The sequence below is a fragment of the Plectrocnemia conspersa genome, unplaced genomic scaffold, assembly GCF_051122295.1.
Source record: "Plectrocnemia conspersa isolate PC_06_02 unplaced genomic scaffold, ASM5112229v1 ptg000001l, whole genome shotgun sequence".
In the NCBI taxonomy this organism is placed as follows: domain Eukaryota; kingdom Metazoa; phylum Arthropoda; class Insecta; order Trichoptera; family Polycentropodidae; genus Plectrocnemia; species Plectrocnemia conspersa.
The window spans coordinates 27692699-27704417 of NW_028277165.1; the positions used below are offsets into that span (position 1 = coordinate 27692699).

Consider the following 11719-nt stretch of genomic DNA (forward strand, 5'->3'; position numbering starts at 1 on the left):
CATGAGAATTTTTTTAACAGATTAAATCACAAAGTACACGCTATAAATCATAAAGGTTTAAAATATGTCGTTAAAAAAATAGCGCGTGCATTTAATTTGTATTTGAAACAACTTCATTATATGCACAAGCAGCTAATGGCTTTAGGTGGAAAACACGCCACATTTCTGTAATTGGTCGTAATTTCCTACGAAAAAGAGGCGGATTACAAACCTTACACGGATAGGGCCATGGAATACGGGAACACATCCAGTACGAATCACTTCCCCTAAGACATCTGATAACTGATCTGAAACTTCTATGCCACAAAAATATTTAATATATCAGAGCAATATTTAGCGAGCGATACTTGGACTTTTTTTCGATCAAATAATTAAAATTACCTGTTATTTTTCGGTAACACCGGCATTATTGCAATGTAGCTTACCTGGTCGAAATAAATCACGAGGACAAAGAGAGCTTAGGCTGTCCACTTTTACACTTGCTGGAGTGACAGACATGCGTCACCAAAAATGTTTCTCTGTATCGAATGCATGATTCATACTGCCATTTCTTAGCTATTATTTAAACTGTACCACTGTTGCCAATAGGACATTAAAAACTTTTTTCATCGCATTTTTAAGGCTTTCATTGAACGCAACCTGTTTATAAATGTGAATAGAACAATAGGAGAATATAAAAAAAATCTATGTTACACATAACCGTATTAGTCACGCTCTTCCCCGTTTACAACTTTTTGCTTGAAATAAAAAAATACATTTAACACCCATCCTTAAAATAAGTTTTTACACATCAATAACATGTTTATTTATATTAAAATAGTAAAGTAGCATATGAGCTACTTTGTGATCTTTATCTTGTTTATCTTTGTGAACTTTATAAATGAATTATTGCTATTATCCCTCGGTGTCCTTTTGTGACTATCGCCGAAACGTGTGACCCGGCCTTAAAGAGATTAACCCAGAAATTCAATATTTACAAAAGTCGGCAGGAAACTAATAGTGGAGTCGTCGACTCCAAACATAGACATAGTTGATTGCACTTCCAGCTTGCAAAGCGTAAGAAAACACAAACAAAAGTCACACTCACGATCCTCGGCCCGGGGCCTTTAAATTTTATAGGTCGTGTGTGTGTAAGTGAAACTTGCACTTTATGGGGGATGTAAACAAACATATGAACTTTGATGGTAGACTTTCTGTGATTAAATAATAAATGCAAATAATTTAGAGAAAATCCATTTCCTAACTTTTTATAGATGCGTATAGTATTTTACTTATATTGTTGTTTAAGTACATTAATAAAATAAACCCGAAAGCTCTTTGAAAATTTAAGGTTTTTCAAGCACTAGTTATTCATTCAGCCATTAGTTATGAGAAACTAAGCGCGCGCGAGTGTCGTTCAGAAGAATACTAGGATATCTGAGGGTGAATGGGTAATGGGAAATAAATATTAGAGGACCTAGCTTAAAGCGGGCCGTATTGTGTTCGTGGGCTAAAGTTATCAGCTGTGACGCAAAGCCGGGCATAAAGGGCTCCGTCACCTCTAAGGGCACAGAATAACCCGTTTTGTGACGGTGACTTTACGAGCCAGGCATGCACATACATAGGCTATAAATATAGGCTATAGAATATTTTTGTAAGGAAATTCAGAAATATGAATTCTAACGAGAAGGAAATTAAAATAAATGTTACATCATTTTTCAAGTGGCTCTTTTCTAATCCCACTAAAAAGCACTCTAGGCGATATATTTTATGTGTTATAGGATTTGGGGTGTTATGATTGTCGCGCAATAGTTGAAACTGGTTGTCCGTGGGTGCGTCCGTATGCTGCAGGCATCTTCATAGTGAGTCGCTCTAGATTCATGACGTCGAGTTGGACCAGTGGATGAGAAAAAATGGCTTATGCGATCATTGCTAGTACGAAGTTGAATGAGTCGAAAGTCTTTTATATGTGGATGTTCAAATCTGTGCTAGATAAAGTGACTCTCAGTTGCTAGTATTAATACCCACAGCCCCTCCATGGTCAATTTTGCTTATAAAATTATATAAATGTGTCGGATTTCTTTGAAATAAACTTGCGTTGGTCAATAATATAGATTGAAAACGGTTGCTTGCATTATCTATTCCCAAGGCGATAAATATGTAATCGCTTAAGTGGTCTCCCGCGGTGTTTCATTATAAATGAAGAAACCGATTTATTCTTATACGCGATAAAAATGTTTTTATCGCGAGTCGAACTATCTGTTTTTTAATAATAATCTGCATTACTTTTTCGAACTATAGATAGAGTAGTGCTTCTGTTGATTAACCCGACAATATTTTTCATACAAAAAGTCTTACTTCAAATTTGTAGGTCACTACAATATTTTTTTTTAATTAAATTATATAGTTAAATACACGTCATTTTCATAGTATTTTATCTGAGCGTATGTGTTTTTTTATATATTTGCGCTAATCAATTATTGATGCAGGAGTTGATGTCAGTTACAGCACGTTCATTTTATTGTCGTCTATTGTATTGACAATACGATAGACGTAAAAAAAAGCTACCAGTTATCCAATTTAATCCAGTCTCGTTTCAAACAGCTTTGATTCGCATTTTGCATTGACTTTGCCATAATAATAAATAAGTCCCAAGTACAGATGTGTCAGATATTGCCTAAAGAGATAAATGTTTTCCTTGTCAGCAATATCCCGTTCCACTATAAAAAGTGAAGCATCTAATAAATATTGAAACAATTTATTAAAAATATTCATCTTTATTCAAGCATTAAAGATTAAATAACTTAAATAAAAACACAAACAAAGCTGATAGATACAATGAATTAGCTTTTCAGATAGATACTTTGCAGTAGTGTACATTATACACTACAATTATACCTTAAGATTTTTAACTTGTACCAAATATTTTTTTTTAAAATGTGTTTTTCATTCACTCACAATAGCACAGTGCAGCGCAATTTCTAAAAAGTATATTTTATCACTAATCGGTGAAATCCTTATCTTATAAAGGCTTTACGTACCTGTTTACTTTTGTATATTAAATAATTTTCTTGATGCTCATTTGCTTTTTGATTCTTTTATTGTATTACTATTCAAATTTATATGCAGTTGGGTCAAAAGAAGACCTTGAAATTGCGATACATAAGGTTCTAATTTAAAAATAAAAATATTATGTTATGTCCACTTCATTAAAAATATATTATTCACCCTTAAGCTTTCAATAAATTGTGACTACCTAGACAAAATCTCTTCAAGCTCCTATGCTCACGACTAAATCCATATGTTATTAAAAGATAATCATTAGTAAATTATTAAGCAATTTGAGAATTTGTAACATAAAAGCGAATTAGTTTTCGATGGCTTTCAGTATACGATAATACCTTGTGATTTATTCACTCTTGACTTTCAATATATTTTAAATTTGTGTTTTTTTTTAATTTACTCAGTGGTAACAAAACGCAGCGCATCGTCTAAAATATGTTATCATTATCATCGAACGGTTAAATCCTAATCTTATTAAGGTTTCACGAAGCAGTTTACTTTTTGTGTATTAAACATGCGGCAAATAATATTTAGTTAAACTTGAAATTGCACTTATATTAATTCTTATTTTTCTGCATTCTAGATTGCAACAATGTAGAATATACTACAATTATGCATTATATACAACTTGGTAAAATAATAGTAGAGGTGGAGAATGAGAGAACATTCTTCTACCGAAGCAAGGTGTCCAAGCTGAATCCTTTTAAGAGTCATATTCAATCTGTGATGACCTAAGCTCTTCTTAGAGCTATTAATTTTTTTTAACTAAACCATATCAGAGCTCCAGTGCTACCTTTTAGAAGAATGTACTCAGTTAATAATAAATAATTGAAGAACCACTACTTGCATGTTATGCAGCTATCATTTTTTATCTACCTAGACTCTAAGGAGAAAAAATAGGATCACTTTAGGGCCTAAAGAGACCCAAAGGTAAGCGCAGCGCGATCAACCGCTGCCTACTTTAACCCCTTCAATTATTTTTTACTTTAATGCCTGAAGAATGCCATTAAAAATTTGCGCCAAATTTTACTAACCATTGCACATTTTTTTTTTTTTGTATACATAACTAGACAAGTTTTCCCAATGCGTCATGATGGTCAATATAGTAATAATACTTAATAATATTTTTAAATTAGACCTGTTAAAATATTTTATAAAAAAGTAAATAAATCAAAGCATATGAAGAGCTTTAATTTTTTTGTGTGCATTTTAATTTTATCCTGAGTTTCACGGACAAAATTTAAATTACTCACACTCGCTGGTTTTCTACCCCTGGCTTTGAGATCGCATACGAGATTAGTTGAGCTGGTCGGAGAGCGCGTATGTTTGATGCAAACGTCCCGCGCAATCTTTTACACCGATTTGTATCTGATGGCTCATTGCATTGAGTTGTTATACATATATGCATGTTTGTGAGCGGATGCAAACTAATCTGATGCTTTTCATCTTTGCGAGGTAAATGTGATTGGATTTTTTTAAATAACAATAAATAGATATTGCTTATTTTTCAGGTTCACTTTATTCTTTGATATTACTAATTTGAATATTTAAAAAATACGCGACATCTGTGAAATGTTTTTGTTTAGTACTCGGCCGAGTAGCAAACCGAGCGGCTCGGCCGAGTTCTCGATAGTTGTAAATTAGGCATTACTTAGACCTAGTCGAGCAGCATTTATCGTTAACCTTCGATGTAGTAGTGTACTCCTGATTGAAAGTACACAAGTAAGAATTTAAAAAAAATAAGATATTATTTTAATTTTGGGTATTTGTATTCTGGTGACTTTTTGCTAGAAGCATTGGGATACAATTCACTGGATTCTCTTATTAAAGCTTTTTTGAAGTTGATAAGGAACGGTGTTGACAAGCGACGACTTTCGGCAGCGAGCTTTAGAGTAGCTTAATGAGTCGCGATCACGTCCTGGCTGAGACAGGCAAGAATAATGGACGCAATCACGTGCATTATTTTTGCCTGCCTCAGTCAGGACGTTAGCACATGAGAACGCTTTATATGAGGAGCTAAAAAAATGCACCATTATTGTTTTTTTTATGTTTAAATATATCATTTTTATTTTCATGACACATGACGCATGACGTCATGATGTTCAGATTTGAAAAATACAAAACATAATTTCATAAAAAGTCTACTGATTTTTTAACCACTATTACGCAAAAAATAGTCAAACTAGATATTTATTAGACAATAACAAATAGTCCGTTTTCGCCCCAAATCATGGCATTGGCCAAACGGTTGAGCAGAGAAGGAGACGTGGACTTTGTATTTAAGCTCAAATACTCTTGTAGAAGTAGTATCAATACTCGATACTACATACATATATCTAGCTAGTCATTCTACTCAATAAGCTTATAAAGCTTATTACACCTACAGCTTTCGATATGGATATTAGTTACAAATTTGATGAAGCTGTATACATTTAAGTACAAAGTTTCCTAAAAGTCGGACTCCCCCTCGGCACGGATCCATCATTAGAACTTGGTATAATTGTTATTTAGCAATAAAGCTTTAGCCAGGAGGTTTCTGGCTCCTGGTGAAAACCTCGCGGTTCATGAATAATTCAAAGGTGTCATTAGACGGGGGATAAATCCGCACAGCTTCTTTGTTTCGTCTGTGCAAAACGCGAAAGAATAAATCCGCAGATAGCAGGTGTCGCTACCCAGCAGTCGTATATCATCGAACTAACGGTTAAACTTTATACTTATAAATAAAATATTTGCAGTTAGCGTCTTTGAGCGGAGCTTTTGTGCGCTACATGGGCACGTAGCATTACTGTTTTTAAGCTCGAGTCTCTTTTAGATTTATTTAAATGATTAAAGGATAGAAATAGTGTGACGACGCATATTAAATCCATCTTACATTTTTTAGCAAGATATGTACTAATAAAATATTTATTAACATAGATCGAAAGGCGCTTCGAGAGCCGAAGATGAGTAAAGCCCTTTATGCAAAACATCCAATTTGTCGAGTTCATGTTTATGGCTAAGCTTGCGTTAAGTATAAATTTAAGTTCGCTTCGGTACCTACAAGAAACAAGCTCGTCTCGACACTATATTGACCCGATTAAGTTTCGTGTCTTATTAATAAAGCTTTACAATACTTTTAGTCGTCTGCACTGTTAGCGCTATACTTATAGGCTTTTGTGCATTTCGGTAGTACACACATGTACTTATATATGTACATATAGGCTGATGATTTAGAACCTTTGATAAATTATGTAGCCCGCGCGTCTTTGTGCACCGGCTTTGAATTAAAGACGTAGACAAAGTATGGAAACAATACACCTGGCTTTCTCATGGCACTCACCGATGAGCCCCACAATGGGCAATATGGCACCCTTTGACTTCACGCCATGAAAAACCCACCCCATCGAGCTTTTTGGCTTCTCATTCGTCAACTTTGCAATTTCATTTGCCGTCAATTAATTAGCAGCCTCTTGTGCCACTTGCGATGCTTCCTCGTTAAGAAGTTCGTAGATCTAATATAAGTGTAAGTGTATGTTCTAAGAAATCGTAAATCTATTTTTTTTAATTATAAATGATATGAAAGTCACCAATTCTTTAAAAGTATTTTTTTATTTATTTTTAAATATTTATTTTTAATATATTACATTAAACCGTGTGTTTTACTTATAGAGGTTGTTGTAGTTTAAGGGATGCCTAAAATGAGAAACTAGCTAAACTTCATGGGAATTATTCATCTATAAGATTAGGTAAATCAAGGCAACCCTAAACTGTGAATTTAATTATAACATAATCATTAATTTCTGTTATAATTTACCGATTATACCACAAGTATATACTATATCTGGGCCCAATTTAGGTGACTGAGATCACTCTCAGTCAGCTGCGAGTATAATAATATATTACTAATGCCTGCACTACACTCTCTGAATGTTGTCAGAACCTAAGTTACAACTGAAGACGGCCGAGACCTACGACTTCGAGTAAGCGACCACACTGCCACAAATTTTATATGCCGTTCGGACGGCGGCCGTGAATGACGTCCGCACGGCGGCTTCTGTCACGTACAGCTGGCATATTTGCGCGCGATCGAAAAATGTACCAAATAATCGCAATTTTTAAATTGTCATTTTATTAAGTTTGTGTGGGCACTCACCAATGAAAACTTTTCGGTCGTAAATATTCAATTTATGCAAAATCTTTGTCGGCTTTTGCAAAATGCCATAAGGCATAAAAATGATACTTTATAATACGAACACCACATCTGTGACTATCCTAGAATTTGTCGCCATCGATTCTAAATAAGAATTCGTTATGGTGTGACATTTATATTAACCGATCTAGGAAAATACATAAAGATATTCGAAACAAATTTTTTAACAAAATCAAGTACCACTAATTATTTTTTAATTATTTAATTTTATATGAAAAAAAATATAATAACGATATCTGTTAGAAGAATATACTATCAAAAATATAATTAATCGCTTTTGGTGCCCTAAAATATTCAAAGATGTCAGTAAGAGTCTGTTGAAGTCCCCGATAAGCATGTGGTATTATAACTTGACCACGTGACCACGATGGAGCGCTCGACATGCGTGTAAACCATAGGACGCCTACGGGCATACTGAAATTGAACCGAGTTACTCGTTCTATCTCAGGTTGTGAATCACCGTATCATTATCTCTCTCACTCTCATCACTTAACACGCGAGAGAGCGAAAGGGGAAGTATCTCACCGCTCGCGCTCGAAAGAGCAGCTTCGACTTCGGTGCTTTTGCCGACATTTTTCGGAAGCGCTCGAAGCTGGCCATGTCGACTGAATTACCCCCACTTTACCTCCCGTTCTCGGAAACCTCGGACAACTTTCGAGAGATTTTAAAGCGGGCAGAACTGAACTCGACCGAAGTAACGCACTATATTCTCCGTCCTTGGCTAACCTTGGCCAACTTCCAGATAGTGTAGTGCAGGCATAACGGTTTTAAACGTAACTATTGTAGATACATATGTTATCCAATTAATTTAATATTCATCTTTGTTATTGGATGTAAGTTAACATACATACAATAAATGTAAAAATAACCAAATAATTAAATTGTATTATACATATATAAGTAGTAGATTTACATTTATCTCACGCATCGTATTTTTTATTATTCGGTGAAATTTCAACAGTTTATTTTTGTAAAACTATAATAATAGTAGTTTTCGAGAACTTCATAAATATTTATTATTACATTAAAACATATTAAATGTAAATATATATTTATTATGAATAAATTAAATTTTTATTGGTAATAAATATATAAAACTTTCGGTTTATGTTTACTATTATATATTTATGTACTCTTCCTCGATTTTTCAATGTGATACTTAAATTGAAAATGCTAGTACGATAAAATATAATATTCTTAAAAAGATATTTGTATGTGAAATAATAAAGATATATATTTTAAAATCCAATGAAGTTTTTACTATCAATTCTAGTTAATTTTATTTTGACTGTTTCATATTATTAACTAAATTATACTTGAAATTAAATAATTCACAATAATTATAACGAATATTTCAAATTGCCAGTCCTTAAATGTTTGTACACAGTAACGTATGTTATAAAGGTTATTTACAGCAATAATATATTTTATTAAACTTTTTCATATTTTGTAATGCTTTCAATTCTATTTCAATAGCTAAAAAGAACATAGCAAAAAACGTTAGACATTTTTCCAAATCAATTTGGAAACCACCCAACATACATCAAATTAAAAAGTATACTCAGGGGTCGCCAATATTTCGCCCGATAAAATTTATTTTATAACCTTTTTATGCATGTATGTACTAAGAGGGGTTGCCATTTATTTTACCATTTTTTCTAAATTTCCATCAACATGTCCTTTACGCCGCTTACCCTTCGTCAATAATGTCACAGTACTTTATTTCCTGACCTTTGTGAATTGGATAGATTGACATTTTGTCCAAAGAAACAACTTTTCTTGCGACAATGGACAACCTTTGTAATCGTGCGACTTGAGTGGAGGCACAAATTTACAGAGACTAAACGATAACTTTGTGTTTGGATCGATATTGTAATGCAGCTATTAGAAACAGAGTAATATATTTTAATTGATTTTTTTCTGCCAATACATTTCATTTAACTTAATCTGTATTTATTAAATTACTACCAATCAAAAAATTAACATCTTGCCTCGAAACGATATAACACAATATACCCAGTGTTTCTGGGAATTATTAAGATATTAAGATTATCAAGATTTTATATAGCACATTTAACTGTCTAATTAACTATTTTTTAGATTTAAAAGAATAAAGTTAATAAAATACTATCAAATGCAAATAATATATTATGTATAATAATTACGTATCATACTTGTATATCTTAATAAATACTGAAAAATATTTTTAATTCTGTATTATTGCTTTGATTAGTATCACCAACTTTCTACAGTTTTTATATTTTATACTGATCAATTTTTCTCGAACATGAAACTCTTATGGAATATATATATTATTTTTTTCCCATTAAAATTGTTAATATGCTTCTTTTCTTAAATAAATATTATTGTAAGATCCAAAAACTACTTTAGCTAAAGAAATTTGTATTATTGGTAAAATTTTGCAAATACTTTTAGATCTCATTTCATTACAAATTATTTAGTGAAGCTCAGAGTGGAATCTACAATAGTTACAGTTTTATTACATTATATTTACATATGTTGCGACAGACGATAAATGGCGAGATGTTTTCTCCGAGCGGTGGTGGAGAAGCTGGCGGAGGGATGATGTCGGTGGACGATCCTCAGAGTTCTGATTGGTGTGGCAACGACAGTATATTTTCCGAGCGATGGTGAAGAATCTGGCGACGGGATGTGTGAGTGCATGATCGCTTGTTGTCCGCGGGTGGCGGGCGTCTGCTGGTCTCTTCGATTATCTGCCTGGGTCTTCAAGTGGTTGCTAATGACTGTCCTCTCCTCATCGGAGTCCAGACTTAAGTATCCAGGGCTGCAAAGTTTGCTGACCAATTACAATTATGCAGCGATCATCCAGCGAAATAGGTATACGCCTTAAGAAAGCGACGTTTGCTTGATGGCCATTGTCCAAGATCGTATTGCATTGCAACGAGAATCTTGTGGATCCGGTGATGTATTATGTCCGTGACCGTTTCACTACAAAGAAATATTCTCTCATTGACGGAGAATCTAATTAAGTTAAATCTTTAAGGTTGTTTTCAAAGCAAGTAAGAGAAATTTAAAAAATATTCTTTATCTATATAACATTCGTTACAATAAATTAAATGCATATGAAATGAAGATAACGCTCTCGCAATTAGAGAATGTGTTTTCGTCAGTCAGTGCCTATTTAATTCTAGTATTCAATATATCTCTGAAATTTATTTAATACCACAACACATTCGAATCACATCGATACCCAATTCAAAGGAAAGCACACACGTTCGGTCCCAAACAAACATTCATTAGTCCTTTGATAATAAACATTTGCTTTGTGTGTATCCAACGGTTAAACGGTTGAAATTGAGTAATTTTTTATTTTAATGAGATGTTAAAATATTTAAAAAAAAATCTTATACACGTTGAATACATATATATTATGTAGTTCATATAGAATATTTCAAAGTAAAATAATAATATTTTAAATACATATATGTATATCGAAAAAGATTCCGTGTTATTCCTTGCCTAAGATATGAATATTGCCGAGCTCAAAGGATATTTAATACCCCTGCCTTTTTGAAAATCAGCACAGAACGGTCAGGCAATCAGCAAATGGAAGCGCGGTGTGTAGTTTTTTTTTAATTCATAAGCCCGTTTGATAAATAACGCGCGTAATACATGTATGGGTTTTAATTAATTAATGAATAATTTGGACGCATTTTGTGCATTTTTCTAATTGAAAAATTACAAATCGCTATTTAATTATATAATATTCAGTCATATTTCAAAGCTCTATTCTAAAAAAAAAAAAAATAAGAGTGCGAAATCGATAAATGAAGTGATCAGAAAATAAAAATGTACTTATATAAAATTTTATTTCTATTATAAAGTATTTATTTATTTCTAAATATTGATATTGTCATCTACATAAAAATGTCGTATTATATAAACACATATGCCATACTTTATTATAATCCTCAAAACATTTGTGGAATGCACTATTCGATATATAGTCTTAGCTAACCGTTCTTGTTATAATGTCCTCTCAGTCTACGAGAGCAGAAAAAATCACACGGGTCATATATGATAAATACTATGGCTGCGGCATCACGACGTTTTTGCCAATAAAGTCATTAATTTGTATTGAAATCTGAGCCGCTGCGTTATCGTGGTGCAAAATCCAAGTTGTTTGCCCACAAGTTTGGTCGTTGTCTTTAGGTTGTCTAATGCAAACGGTGCAAAACTGCAAGGTTGCTATGCTACACTGACCGTTTGATTGTTTGTAAGAATATGTAGTGAACTACACAGTCTTAATAGAAGAAAACAGTAAGAATAACCATGCCATTCGATCGAACTTGTATATTTTTGGCCTTGACTTTTCAGTGCATCAGGGAGTCATTTCAGTCAGTCAGCGGTCGTTTTTTAATATTTCGATTTCATTAAGATTCATAGTATTTTATTAAATGAAATGCATTTTTCTGCCAAAATTCAAGGGGGAGCAAATGCCCCTAC

At 33.1% G+C, this 11719-nt stretch overlaps 1 protein-coding gene across 1 annotated transcript in view; it reads left to right on the plus strand.

Moving 5' to 3' along the window:
* The window catches only part of LOC148239487 (uncharacterized), a 219767-nt gene that overhangs the window by 165706 nt on the left and 42342 nt on the right, over positions 1 to 11719 (plus strand). The window lies entirely within an intron of this gene.